Here is a 15,424-nt window from a genome sequence, read left to right as displayed (position 1 = left end):
ACAAGAATCCTCAAATCCTGGTAAACGCTCATCAAACTCTCAACAATGTCAAGTTATAAATACTTAACTGCTTTTTATTTTTTTAGAGAACCGTCTTTTACATGTATCTAAAGAAAATCAATCACCCCATTGCTGATCAAATCCAAAAGGCTCCAATCACAACATTAAGGATGATATGGAGAACAACCAACAATGGGGTAGATTGTGGGATTTTTGCAATGAGACACATGGAGAAATATGATAGGAAGAAACCGTGGATGTGCGGATTTTACAAGGAATGCCCTAAACAATTGAATCAACTAAAAAGTTTGAGGGCAAAATATTTGGGCAAAATCCTTCTATCAAATATAAACAATAACAAAGGTTCTCTTATCCAGAAGGCGCAGGAATTTAGTGAAAATAACGACACTACTATAACCGGGGATGAGTTGATTGAAGAACTCCCAAAAAGGCAACAACTAATTTGAATTCTTTCGAAACTTTGTAATGGCCTTATGTTAATGTAAATCAACTAACAAAACATTGGAAATTTATTATTAGCAAAGCACACAGAAAATACTACATGATAAAAATATTAAAAAAACATTACAGACTCTCATCAAACTCTCAACACATCAGGCCACTATCCACTACTCTAATAGTGACTTGAGAAAATCCAACTTCAATTCCATTGAGCAGTTTAGTTCAAGAATAGTCTTTGATAATACTTTGAACAGTCCAAACTCATTCTTCCCTATATCAATCATAAACAAAACCGCAAGATCTCGGATAGTACTAGCAGGCATTTTCACAAGAACATTCGTAATAACATCCCTGTAATCCATATATTGTTAAGCATCACAAACTCATGTGTTAGCTTATCACGGCAAGCTTTGTCTGCGGCGACCTGCTCCACAATCTTCATCTTCAAAGCTTCCTTGAAAGATGCTGATTTAGATGATGATGATGACGACGATGATGATGATAATGAAACATCCATTATAACTGATTTTGTAATGTGTGGATATAAGTGTAACAAAATATAGCATATATATAGGAAAAGAACATGGACCAAATAGTAAAAAAAGGACAAAAAGACAAAAAAGAACTGCAGGTTCATGGACCAAAAATAATAAATACAAAACGCTTGACCAACGCTCAAAAACTGTATACTCACGGACGATCATAGAACAGTGTGAACACGCAGCTATTATACGCTCACATACGCTTGTAATATGCTAGCCACTGTATCATGTTAAAAAACTAATTTTTAATCTAGTTTAATTACATTTATTACTACTCACCTACCAAAAATTGGAAAAAGATTTTTGTAATAATAGCATACATCAAATCAATTAAATTAAATTACACTATCTCAACTACCAAAAGATTAAAAAAGTATATATACTACGCTTATCACACGCATGTGTGATGATGATAGCCTACATCTAAATTAATATAACATTTGTATGATGATGATTGCCTACATCAAAATTAATATAACATTGAATTTTTTTAGTTTTATTTTTATTTTTTTATTTTTATTTTGTAACATTTGTATGATGATGAAGGCACATCAATGTCTGATGATGTTAGCTTTTTATTTTTATTTGTTTTATCTTGTAAGTTTGTATGGTCTGATGATGATGGGGTCTGATGGCCTGATGATAATGGGATGTAACCCGCATGTTTTAAAAATATAAATAAATAAAAACTTCATCTAAACGCTTGTCATACGCTTGTGATACGCACATCTAAAACAGATAAAACCATAATAAACGCTTGTCATACGCTTATGTAAAAAAAGGTAACAATAAAACCCACAATCTAAAAAGTTCATCTAAACTCTTGTCATACACTTGTGTAAAAAAGGTAACAATAAAACCCACAATCTAAAACGAATACCTAACTCTTTGTATCTAAAACAATCAAATTACCTCAACGCTTTAAACGCTTCACTACTGATTCATTGTTGCGGTTGCTGCTGCAATGCTTTACAAGTTCTGCTATTGTGCCTAGGTAGGTGACAAATTTGACACTCCCTATAACCCTTCCCAGAGCGACTAATGGCTATCTGTTTCTTTGATTTAATTCTTTTTTGTGAGCCACGACCCTTGTTTCTTATTCTAGTAGGTACAAGAACGGTGACTTCTAATGGTTGTTCAACACCTAAAACAATAGCAAATCTATCCCTTTTCTTTGGACGTACTCTTTCATACCGAGTTAAGTCCGCTTTTTCAATCATCAAATTCATCTCATCTCTAATTTTAATCAGTTCATCAATATCTGCAACATAACTGTTGATAAGGTATTCAATGGCGTATTTTATTTCTTTAGAAATCTCTTCGATCTTCGTGTTCGGATCATTACCAAACTTAGACATTGGAACTGTTCTGATGTTCACGGCAGCCTCTTTCCTCCATCGATCAATTATATATCTTTTCGGGAATTTCTTGACTTGGTACATATTCATGATGTAGAAAATATGCCGACACAACAAACCATACTGTTCAAATCTTTTGCAGGAGCATCTTGCAATAGACTCTTCGCCAAACTCACCTTCCTTCTTAAAAACAACCTAAAAAAATGTAAACGCTTATTAAATGCTTGTTAATTAATATAAGATTAAACAACTTTGAACTAAAACGCTTACTAAACGCTCATACTTACCTCCAAAAAACCTGGAACATATGCAGTAAAATCCATTATTTTACACCTTAAAAAACCTCCTCCTTCTTCACAAGACTTTAATTGTGAAACACCACCAACAATTTCATTCATTTCATCTTGAAAATCATTAAAAATAGATCTTGTATATATCCTAACCGCTTCCCTTTCAAGATAACTTCTGGTTTCTAACTGCAGATACGTGTACCTACTATCATGATCACAACGTCTACCATTGTATCTCTGTATCTTCATACAAAAATCAAAATGGTTGAAAAACTCAACTAATGTTAACTGAGAATTTGTAGCCTGTCCAAAAAAATGGTTTTCTCTCTCTGATCGTGATGTTTTACGCATCAATCCGGATAAAGGTTTGTCTCTATAAAAACAGGTATCCAATCAAATCTGATTTCATACATACCAGTAAGCCATTTAATCTTTTCAAGCTCAAACTCAACCATTATCGTCTGCCATTTATCCTTAAATTCAGAAGGACTAATTGAATCTGTCCACACAATATTACATAGCCTACTCTTAAAATCTTTGTTGTTACAAAGATCAGCTCCCACCTGATAAAAACATGTTAAACGCTTATGAAACGCTCATTACCAAAATATAGAATAAAATAAGTTACGCTCGTAAAACGCTCACATATTAAACATAAAAAAAACTATTGCCGTGAAACGCTTGTAGCACACTCATCATTTAAGTTGCTTAAAATAGATAAATCAAACACAGTTAAAGGTTACCTTGTCAGCAACTTTCTTCATTATATGCCACATACATAACCTATGCCTTGTATTTGGAAACACAGATGCAATAGATTTCTTCATAGCAGGGTCTTGGTCAGTAACAACAACCTTCGGTGCACTACCAAACGACTTAAGTAACATTTGCAATAACCATGTATACGATTCAATAGTTTCAGAAGCTAATAATCCAGAACCGACAGTCACACTATGACAATGGTTATCAATTACCGTGAACGGTACAAAAACCATCTTGTACCTGTACATAAAAAAACATATTCATACATACAAACTAATATGCTTGAATATTTTATTGAAACTGTATGGATCAATAACTTACTTGTTAGTCTTAAAAGTAGCATCAAAATATATAATATCCCCAAATGCAAGATAATTACTCTAGGAAATCTCATCAGCCAAAAAAAACATTAATTAACTCACGATCATCATTGACATCATATTCAAAAGAATAATCAGATGAAAATGTTCTCTTCGCATACAATCTTTGAACAATCATCTCAGCATCATACTCTCCAATATAGCAATTCAAACCTTGTTTAAAATTCTTACAATCATATTTAGTTGCTCCTACTTTTTCAAAACCACCGTACTGTGTTCTCATAAGGTTAAAAGCTTTAACAAGTCCTATGTTTATATTAGACAACTCATATATAGGTTCCTCTTGGACATGTGTTAACTTCTTCGTAGAACGAACAAACTGCATATCAGAATCTGCTACCATTCTATGATTATGGACATCAAAAAAATCCTTTACTTCAAACATAACACCGTCAACATATTTTAACTGAACATGTGCTCTACAACCACATCTAATTTTCGGCCTCTTCCTCCTTTTATAATATGGCTTGCTTGATTCATTACAATCACCTTTTGAATCACAAATTTTTGTTGGCTCGTGACCTTCTTTCAATCAATCAATCAATCAATCATACCCAGTTAAGTCCCACCAACAGCAAAGCTATAAGTAGGGTCTGGGGAGGGTGTGATGTAGGCACACCGTACCTCTATCCAACGGGATAAAGAGGTGGATTCCAGAGAGACCCTCAGCTCTGTATTACACATGTATGATGCATTATAAAGTAAATGACATAATAATAATAATAATAATAATAATAATAATAATAATAATAATAATAATAATAATAATAATAAAAACAATAACAGTAATAATAAAATAATAATAATACACATACTAAAATAAGGTGAATAGAAGCCTTAAGGTGCTCATTTCTACCTAAAAATCTTTAACTTTAATCATACTTCTCCAAGAATTCCTATCTCCAACCATGTCCTCTGAGAGGTTTAGGTCTATCAAATTACGCATAATCCTCTCATCCCAAGTCAATTTCGGTCGTCCTCTACCCCTCCTCCCCTCTATAGTCATGTTTTCTACGGATCTAACAGGATTCGTCGAATGTCTTTTCTTCACATGTCCAAACCATCTCAATCTCCACTCTCTTATCTTGTCTGATATGTTCGCTACCCCTAATCTCTCCCGAAACACAACATTTCTTATTCGGTCTAACCTTGTGTGCCCACACATCCATCGTAGCATTCTCATTTCTGCTACCTCCATCTTCCGCACTTGTGCCTTCTTGATGGCCCATCAATCTGTTCCATATAGCATTGCAGGTCTAACTGCGACCCTATAAAATTTTCCCTTTAGTTTAGTTGGGAAACTCTTGTCGCACAATATACCTGTGGCTGCTTTCCATCTACACCATCCTACCTGGACTCGATGGGTCTCATCACTGTCTAATTCCCCATCGCTCTGAACAAATGATCCTAGATACTTGAACTTCGTTACCTGCGGTACCACCTGCCCTTCAATGGTGATCTGTGTGTCATCATTGTCATTTAAACCCCCCCCCCAATCACAGTGGAGGTACTCCGTCTTAGAGCGACTAATCCTTAAACCTTTTGTATCTAAGGTTGATCGCCACTCCTCTAACCTCATGTTTAGATCTTGTTTTGTCTCCGCATGTAACACAATATCGTCTGCGAACATCATGCACCATGGTAGCGTTCCCTGAATCGACTTTGACAACTCATCCAAGACTACTGCAAAATGAAACGGACTCAACGCTGACCCCTGGTGAAGTCCTACCTCTACGGGGAAGGACTCAGTATCCCCCCATGGGCGCACGCACACTTGTTGCGCTCCTAGTATACATATCCATAATTATCTCTATATATTTCGTCAGTACTCCTCTACCCTCCAAGCACTTCCAAAGCACCTGTCTTGGCACACTATCGTATGCCTTTTCAAGGTCAATAAACACCATATGCAGGTGACGCTTCTTCTCCCTATACTTTTCCATCAATCTTCTTATAAGGTGTATAGCCTCTGTGGTGGAACGCCCCAGCATGAAGCCAAATTGGTTAACTGTAACCTGGGCTTCCCGTCTAAGTCTGACCTCAATCACTCTTTCCCATAGCTTCATAGTATGGCTTAGTAATTTGATTCCCCGGTAGTTACCACAACATTGGGCATCTCCTTTGTTCTTATATATAGGAACTACGACGCTGCTCCTCCACTGGTCTGGCATCTTACCAGATTTGAGGATAATATTGAAGAGATTAGTTAACCACATGACTCCTTCCTCTCCCTGACACTTCCACACCTCGATGGGTATGTTATCTGGGCCAACCTCCTTAGCTCTTCCCATCCTCCTAAGTGCAGTCTGTACCTCTTCTCGATGGGCAGTCTGTGACCTTCTTTGCAACATGTAAAATACTTGGTCTTTATTCCACCATCATGCATGTAAGATCCACCTTTGCGAACCCCAAATCCAGCTTTTTTAGCATATTCACTATAAAAATCAAATGCTTGATCAATTGACGAAAACATCATTACTTTAACAGGTCTGTAAGAAGAAGCAACTTCAGGAATGATATCAACCCCTTGACCTTCAACCAAAACACTTGAATCATCTACACAAACATAAAATCAAAACGTGTTAACACCAAAAAAAACATAATAAAGTAATCCAAACACGCTCACAACACGCTCATGTTATTGAATCAACCATTTTAAAAATTCTAAAATCAACACACTCATATTCTGTAACATTATAATCAGTCACTACTAACACGCTCATAACACGTTCATATTCTAGTCATACTAACACGCTCATTTTATTGAATCAACCATTTTAACAAACCTAAAATTAACACGCTCATATTCTGTAACATTATAATCAGGCATACTAACACGCTCATAACACGTTCATATTCTATAATATTATAATCAATCATACTAACACGCTCATGATACGCTCATAGCATAAACACCAGAAAAATCATACATGATAAAACACTACTACTATGAACACGCTCGCTAACTAAACTAATCAATTATCAAGTGATTCTCATAGAAACTAACATACATGTTACTGCCACGATTATAAACATAGTATACATCTACTGTTGATTAGTTAAAACAAAGCAAAAACTTACATTCATGATCGTCTTCCATTTCAAAACCCTAATCACGAAATCGATTGAAAAACTGGATCGTGTACTCAAGGGAGCTCAATTGATGGTTTTCAGTTACAAATTGTTTCGTAAATAAAAAATTGATTTTGATTAAGCTAAAAATATGGATCGTAACCATTTATACGTAAAATTCTAAATTTAGATTACGAATAAAAAAGACAATCTTACCCTTCTCGCTTAAAATACACGGGATCTCCTCAACCGCTGGTAACTGAATCGAAAGTGTAGATCGACGCTCCTAGATGTCGCGTACGGTTTTGTACGATAAGCATTAGCGTATTCCATCTTCTCTCTCTCTCTATATATATATGTGTGTGTGTGTGTGTGTGTAAGTAATATTGGACAAGTTCAAGAGAGAACTTAAAAAAGTGGGGAACTTTTCATTTTGCATGTAACAAAAAAAAAAAGAAAAAGAAAACTCATTTTTTATGTAAAAAACACAATTTTCATAACCTTTTAAGAGCCTTTTACATATAAACACACGTACAACCCGTTTAAAAAAAATATTTTAAGTATTTTACAAAATTAATTTTTCTTATTGGAATGTCTTCTAAATGTATTTATAAGTAAAAGTCTAAAAGAGTTCATCCTAAACCTAATTTTTTGCATTTTTAATCGAGTTTTATCTTGTTTTTTTACATGTAAAATGAAGAGTTATTCAGTTTCTTATTTTTTTAAGTTACTTCTTGATCTCTCTCTCTCTATATATGTGTGTGTGTGTATTGGATGTAAATGGGGGAATGGCAGAGCATGTGTATTTCTTCATTGTATGCGTTCAAGTCTCCCTCTAACCATTTTAAATAACCTTTTTTTTAAACAAAATGGCCACATGTACATGAAAAGTTTTAATTTGTATCCCAAAAATCTAGTTCTCTCTTTTAGCCCCAAACACAGACTTACTAAATAGTTCAATGGGTGATCACTACAAATACAAGAAAATTCGTTAAAATTGAAATTTGGAACCTCAGGCTATATTCACTAAATAAAACTAGTTGTTCTACCCACCGCAATGCGGCGGTGTTGCCTAGTAGTTACATTTTCCAGTCCTTGACTATTGCCTCACGACCTATTGCCTCACGACCCTTTATACTGCCTTGTTTTCTTGTTGTTGTTTCTGCTTTTGTTGCTGCTTGACCAAATAGTTTATCAAATCATTCTATATGTTGTAATTTGAATATGAGTTACATACAGTTTACCTTATCTATACCTGTAATACCCAACAATCTCTTTAATTTTTTAGTTTTAACCCGAAAACCGATTGTCCCAACATATATCGGGTCAATATTCGGATAAACCCAAACATTGTGACCTGAGAACAAAACCCAATTAAGGTCACCTCGATTAGCACATCAGATGCACCAATAACCAATAGCTTCTTCAAATGTAAATTGACCCGCACACTGCAGTGTATTAAAAAGCAAAAACGTTAATAACAACATTACTGTATATAAGTAAGCTTTTCACATTAAATAAATAAATAGGAGCTATAAATTATATCATCAATAACTAATATGAAACTAATGTTATCACCTGCTTCAAGTTGAATTAATAAGATTCAACTTAGAAAATTGATATCGATTAAGAACGAATTCATTCACCGATTTTTGTAGGTCACTTTCTTCTTCTTTTTCTTTTTTTTAGATCTGTCTCACATCAAGTTCATTCCCTCAATCACACTTTTCCCCTCTCCATCTCCTGATACAGACTTCTCACCAAACCTAGATTTCAACCAAATCTGAATAAAAGAATGAAAATAAATATAAGCAACAAACAATTGAACAAACCAAATTGTAGCAAGCAATTCAAAAGCAAGCGGGACTTGTGACACCTGCCAATTTTCAGGTTAACTCTGTTAACTAAACACAGTTAGTTCTGTTAACAACTGTAATGAACTCTCATGCATGTAGTGTCATGTATGAATACATTGAGTCAGTCATGTCGGTGACCTAAGTAATAGTAACTAGTTGTTGGTAACTAGAATAATAAACTTGTCACACCTGTTATAATAAACATGATATGTTCATGTATAATATATGATGGGTATAATTGTGTTACATGCTTAATATGTTACATGACTAGTTGTTATATGCTTATATGGTATTGTAAGAAAGTTGGGTAATTGAAATGATACAAAATATGATTTGTTACATGATAATTAGCTAGATGAATTTTTAGACTAAAGAATTGCTTAGAAAATGTATTAAAAGTTGTAACATGTCACACATAAAATAAAATTATCCAAGGTTGGATTTAATTAATAATGACTTACTGAGTGTGTTAAATAACATGGAGGTTATACCTCCCCCCCCCCCCCCCCTCTTTGGCTGTCCATTATGTACACACACACACTTTTTATTTTTCTAAAGTCTATCTCAAGATCATAAGCATTTTGGTGATTTTTGGAAGCAAGTGTGTTGGATTATTGGATTAAGCAACTAGGTACTCACATTTAATATATGTTTACCTTATTTTTCTTTATGTTCTAATCTTATATACACGAAATTAGTATCCAAATAATCGGATTTAGAAAATAAACCAAGGATGATCAAGTTTGATCTTATTGATTTGATTATTGGGCTGTGGTATAAATGTTTGAATCCTTCATATATATATATATTTTATTTGATTAAATTAATATAATAACGAAAAGGCATAAGTTTTGACCATATAAAATGGTTCACTGGTGATTTAGGATCATAGGGACATAAGAATCATGATTGTTGTAAGTTTTGGTTTGGATCTGCTTGCTGACAGATTTTGTGATCTAGATTGTTAGTTGTATAACTTGTTGATATGATGGTACTTTTAATTTATATACGATACTACGGTTAAGTACTTTGAGTCTAGTTTTCAAAAAGTCCAAATTAATAATTTTTGGACTTTGTTTGACTATGTTTTATTAATTTACAAAAGCAGGTTGAAATCCTGATTGAAAAATAAATTTTCTGAGCTGATTTGTAAATTATGTAACTTATAACTGAAAATGGATAATGGTGGGATTCCATTTCCGAAATGTCATATATTGAATTAATAATCCAATCCAGTTGATCTTGCATCAATTTGACATATATGGAATTTTTGGAAAATATTTGCGTTATGTTGTGCTAATAAAGTAGCTGAAAATAGGTTACTGTAGAGTATGAATTTTCTGAATGTTTGTGAATATTGAAAAAATACAAGGAAAATTTATGTTGTACCTGATACTTTAAAGTATATGTGGGAACTATTTGTTAATTTATTTGCATGTTTTGGTTGGTTAGAAAAATAGGTTTTAATGACTTAAAACATGTCCATATTGATCAGCATGCTGTTTAGTAAATATAATTGTAGTTGGTACTTGGATTGTTATGGTAAATTGGATTTTGACTTTATTGGTCAACTTGGAACTATTTGACTAAATGTTTATTCTTACTTGTGAAAAATCGAAATTGGTAGATGTTGGACCTGGTCATAGGATTGCATGAAAAGTGGCAAAGTGCAAATTACATGGTTGGTTGTTAAGTCGTTACTAGGAAATCATCTAATTATTCTAAGTCTAGATAATTGGTCAATAGTCACTAACGGGCCGTCGGTCAATATTTTGGGTCAAAGGTAAATATTTTTGTCAACGGTCAACAAAACTCGAACTTTAGTCTTCGGTCATCAAGACTTGGACTTTTCAGTCAATGGTCAACGACTTGGACCTATTTTGTTAAAGTCAACGAAAAGTCAAACTTTGGTCAAACTTATAATAAACAATGGGATTGTTTGGATACTAAGGGTTCTAGGGATTGCTTAGCAAATACTTATAGTGCTGGCATGATTTAGGCACTATAACAACTTTGACTTCAGTAGTTGACTTTCATTTGAACCGCATTCAAGGTGAGTTTCACTGTCCCTCTTTTTACTTACTCCTTTTGGGGAACAAAGCATGCATACAAAACTTTTTTGATATTGTAGACTTTGTTAATACCTCATGTGTACATAGTGAACTTAAACTGAAGTCCCCCATACACATTGGACTGTTTGCAATTGTACATTGGCTAGGTAATGAAAGGTAGTACTACTATGTTTGAAGAACCCCATCGGGGCTCTCCGGAGAGGGAGTCGCCGGGTGTCTTCGTTTACTAGAAATGCAATATGCACTAGTCTTATATTAGACTCCGTGGGTGGCAAACAAACTAACAAGTCAGCCTCGGTCACAATGGAACTTACACTAATGTAACATGATTACTAGCCTAATTAACTAGTGGTATTACTGATGCATACATTATCCATACTTAATCCATTACAATTTTTACTTACTTATTGGTTTGTTTGACAAACTTATTTTAAATTCATACCTGTGAACTCACCAACCGTTGTGTTGACCCGTTTTAGCATGTCTTTCTCAAGTCGCTAAAATCAAGTGCACGGATAGGAGTTGCATTCATGGTCACTCATAAACAATGCATCATAACTTGAAACATTTTAATTAATAATGTTATGGCATGAGCGTGTTTTGCACCTTAGACTATTTGCTTTTTCTTAGGGATTTATCTTTCCCGCTATGTTACGCTTCCGCACTTTTAAACAATAGACGTTAACTAATGACTGAGATCATGGTTTGTCGCGCCCCTCGCGGTAAAACCCCGCACGTGAAAATTGAGGGTGTGACAGGACTGTTATGAAAAATGGAGAAAGTAATCACAACACATCAAAGGAAACAAAGACAATTAGTCAATTAGCAAAATTAAATTAACATGCAATTGAACAGCTTGGACACCAAAAAAACCCAACCTAATCCATTAATTTAGAAACGGATAGACCAAAAACTAAGTTGAGTAACATGCAATTGAAAATATAACATGTAACCTAATTATTTAATGCACACCTGTCACCACCACCAATGGTTCTTAATCGGAACCCGACAACGATAGAAAACGGCTGACCAACAGTTGGTTCTCCGACCGGCAGTCCGTCACCACCATGCCATTTCTGCCCACCGGATCATTGTACCACCGCCACCTACCAACAACAGTAGATGAATCGGTAATTAGAGCATAGTAAAAGAGAAACGAAAAGCAAGTAGAAATTTTTTCATGTATAAGAAACTTATCAAGTGTTGCTCAGATGACGGTGGTGTGAAATATGGTGGGCACCAAATGTAATGCACAATAAAAAAACCCATAATATCAGACACTTAAATTATTAGAGACCAAAACCTCAACAAATGCAAAACACACAAAGTGAAAAAAAAACGTCAATAATTACATAGAAAGATGATGTGTCTATTGTATGAAATATATAGTCCACCGTAGCTAATCACTTCAAGCATCAATTAGAGAATTTACAAATTTTAATAAGTATAAACTTCAATATTTATATAAATCCACAACTCAAAGGAAAGAACAATGCAGAAATTTCATCATACATCTTATAGGCATAAATAAAAAGGACAATACCTTCAAAACGAAATATGACTCCGCAATCGACAACTGCATAATACAATTTCAAAGAACAAATTAATCATCCACACCCAAAAAATGAGTAGTGCCTAGAGCAGAAACCAAAAAAATGAAACACAATAAACATACGTACCGATGGAACACGAAAACAAAAAAAAGATTTCACCATCAAATAAAGAGAGAGGTGTTACGGCGTAGACAGGTGGTTGGAACACCACCACTGCCGACAATGATGATTGAGGGGGCAAACACACTAGAAAACCTTAACTTTAACAGTCACCACACTCAACCACACCAACGTCTTACCGTCATACTTCCCCACTGTGACAATCGCCGTCGCCTATGGTTCCTACCGGCTTCAACATCACCCTATGTAACATCATGTTTTCTCTTTTCGGTTAATAAAATAAAATATGAGTTACTATGAGTCGGGCTTGTGTTGGGTTAAGTAATATGGGTAATGGACTTGGGTTAATAAAGAAGGGAGAAAGGCCATGGGCTTAAGCCCATGACCCTGATATATAAACCTTAATTAACCCATAATCCATTCATTTCCACTCATTCCATACACCATCAAAAACACACACTTATCTCTCTCTCTCTCATCTCTCTCTTTCTCTAAACGAAACCAAGAAGAAGAATCGATTCCCGACCCGAGGTAATGATAGTATGATATTGTATGGATCCAAACCCGCTAGATCTACTCGCAAAACGACGAGCCGACACCCTAAACCATTAAAGTCATGATATCTGGATGGAATCGGGTATAAACCGATCAAAAGTTGAGCTTAGGGGTCACCCTAGCTCAGATATGGATCGAACGAGAAGAAAAACGGTGGAAAACGAGTGAGATCTCGCTTTTCCGGCGAGATACCGGTTTTCCGGCGATGACGGCTTCGGAAAACGGCGTACGAGGAATTTCAGAGAATGTCTCTGACCTAACCCTAAGTCGTTAACGGAAGAATAACGAATTAGCATCAGTTCGTTATGCCCATTCGTTAAGGAAAATAACGAATTAGCAGCAATTCGTTACGTCCTTCGCTATAGAAAGATAACGAATGAACCCTCATTCGTTAGAAGGTTCATTCGTTATAGAGGGTCATTCGTTATAAAGACCAGTTCGTTATAAAGGCCAGTTCGTTATAAAGACCAGTTCGTTATAAGGACCAGTTCGTTATGAGGGTCAGTTCGTTATAAGTTAAGAAGTAACAAATGAACCTCATTTGTTGATGAACTGGATAATGAATTAAGTTTGAAAGAATGACCAAAAGGTCCCTGAACTTAGAAAATAACGGATTAATTACAAAGAACCCCTCGAACTTTATGAGTTAGCAAATAAAATAATAAATTTTAATTCTAATGAAAAATGTGTTAAGACAGTTAATCGACCCCAGCCAGGGGCTCTGACCCTTGGACGCTGCTGAGTGCTGCCGCCCCTAGAACCCTGCTGCCAGGGTGCTGCCCCCGGACCCCCGTTCATTGAGGGTTATAATTAAACTAGAAACACGATATGGGTAGTGATAGTTAAATGATACGTGTAGTTGTTATAAAGTTAGTCGTGCACAGCTAAAGAATTGAATAACCATTAACGGTGAATGTAACAGGACTCAGGTGAGTTTCTAGCCCCACTTCCTTGTTATGTTTTCGGGGTTGTGTGCATACTCAATATGAATGTTGAAGTGTATGCTATTATGATATATGTGATAGCATGTATGAATGAATGAAAGCTCGTCGGTGCGTAAACGATCTTCAGATATTACACGTATCGACGGGGAAAGTAATATTAGTAGGCCTTGTGTGAAATATGTAAGTATGAAAGTACGTAATGAAATGAGTATGTACGAAAGTATGATTATGTAAAGAAAGGTATGTATGGTTATAGTACGAATGAAATGTATGGTTTAAGTAGGGAACAGACCCTAATAGTATCTGCGAATGTAGGTAACATACCCTAATAATATCTATGAATGTAGGGAACATACCCTAATAATATCTACGAATGTAGGGAACTGACCCTAATAATATCCGAGAATGTAAGAAACAAACCCTCATAATATTTGCGAAGGTTATATGGCAGAATGCCCTGCTTGCGGTGCGCGCATATAATGTATATATGTGTGAACCCTCGGGTGGGCAAAAGTAAAATTGCACTAATTTTGACGTTATTTTACTAATTTTGTGAAAATAACGTTAAAAGTGATGGAAGGTTAATCAGGCATCATGTGGTGGCGTTGATAGCCGAAAGACAAGGGTACATGCACCAATCAGCCGGCGTCCCGATGATTGAGTGCTATGTGCCTTATGTAATATGTCCAAGGCTTGATGCAAAACTACTATCGAGCCGGGGGTCTCACCGGAAGCAGCCTCTCTATCCCCATGGGGTAGAGGTAAGGCTGTCTACATCTTACCCTCCTCAGACCCTACCATAGCTTTGCTATTGGTGGGATATACTGAGTACGATGATGATGATGATGATATGGCAGAATGCTCTTTAAAACGTATATGTATGAATGAAAGTATGTATGTGTGTAAGTATGAAGTAATGAATGTATGAATGTATGTAAGTATGTGAAAGTAATGTATGTTACCTGATTAACTAGAACTCACTTAGCATAGCTGACTTTTAGTATGCACGCAGGTTAACAGAATGAGACAGCTGGTTTGAGCGGGACACATGGCAGGATTGAAGAAGTTGGCATCTGAAAACTTGTCATGCTGTTTTGAATGCTATAATTTATGTTATGTTTTTAAAGACAAGTTATGGATGTTTGTAATGAATGGTTGACTTTTATAATATTCCGCAAAAGTATTAATTCACTATGATATTTAGAACTGTGTTTGTGAGTAAATCCAACGCTAACGTAGGGCACCGGGACCGGGGCCTTACACCCTACCAGACCACCAACATCGCCGCCACCGCCACATACGGCAACAGCCGTTGACAGGGTATCAATGGTTGCCAGCGGCCTGTGACGGTTTGGCTGAAAGTAACACCGTGGGATGGAAAGGAGAGCATTAGACAGAGAAATAATACAATTTATTTTGTCTCTTGTGATGTTAGTGGACATTTTGGTCCAGTGGTTA

Source organism: Bidens hawaiensis, unplaced genomic scaffold (assembly GCF_021521415.1).
Source record: "Bidens hawaiensis isolate Kalapana, Puna unplaced genomic scaffold, B.hawaiensis_p1.1 tig00017148_1, whole genome shotgun sequence".
Lineage (NCBI taxonomy): Eukaryota > Viridiplantae > Streptophyta > Magnoliopsida > Asterales > Asteraceae > Bidens > Bidens hawaiensis.
The sequence above is the reverse complement of the archived record's forward strand: the minus strand, read 5'-3'. Positions refer to the sequence as shown.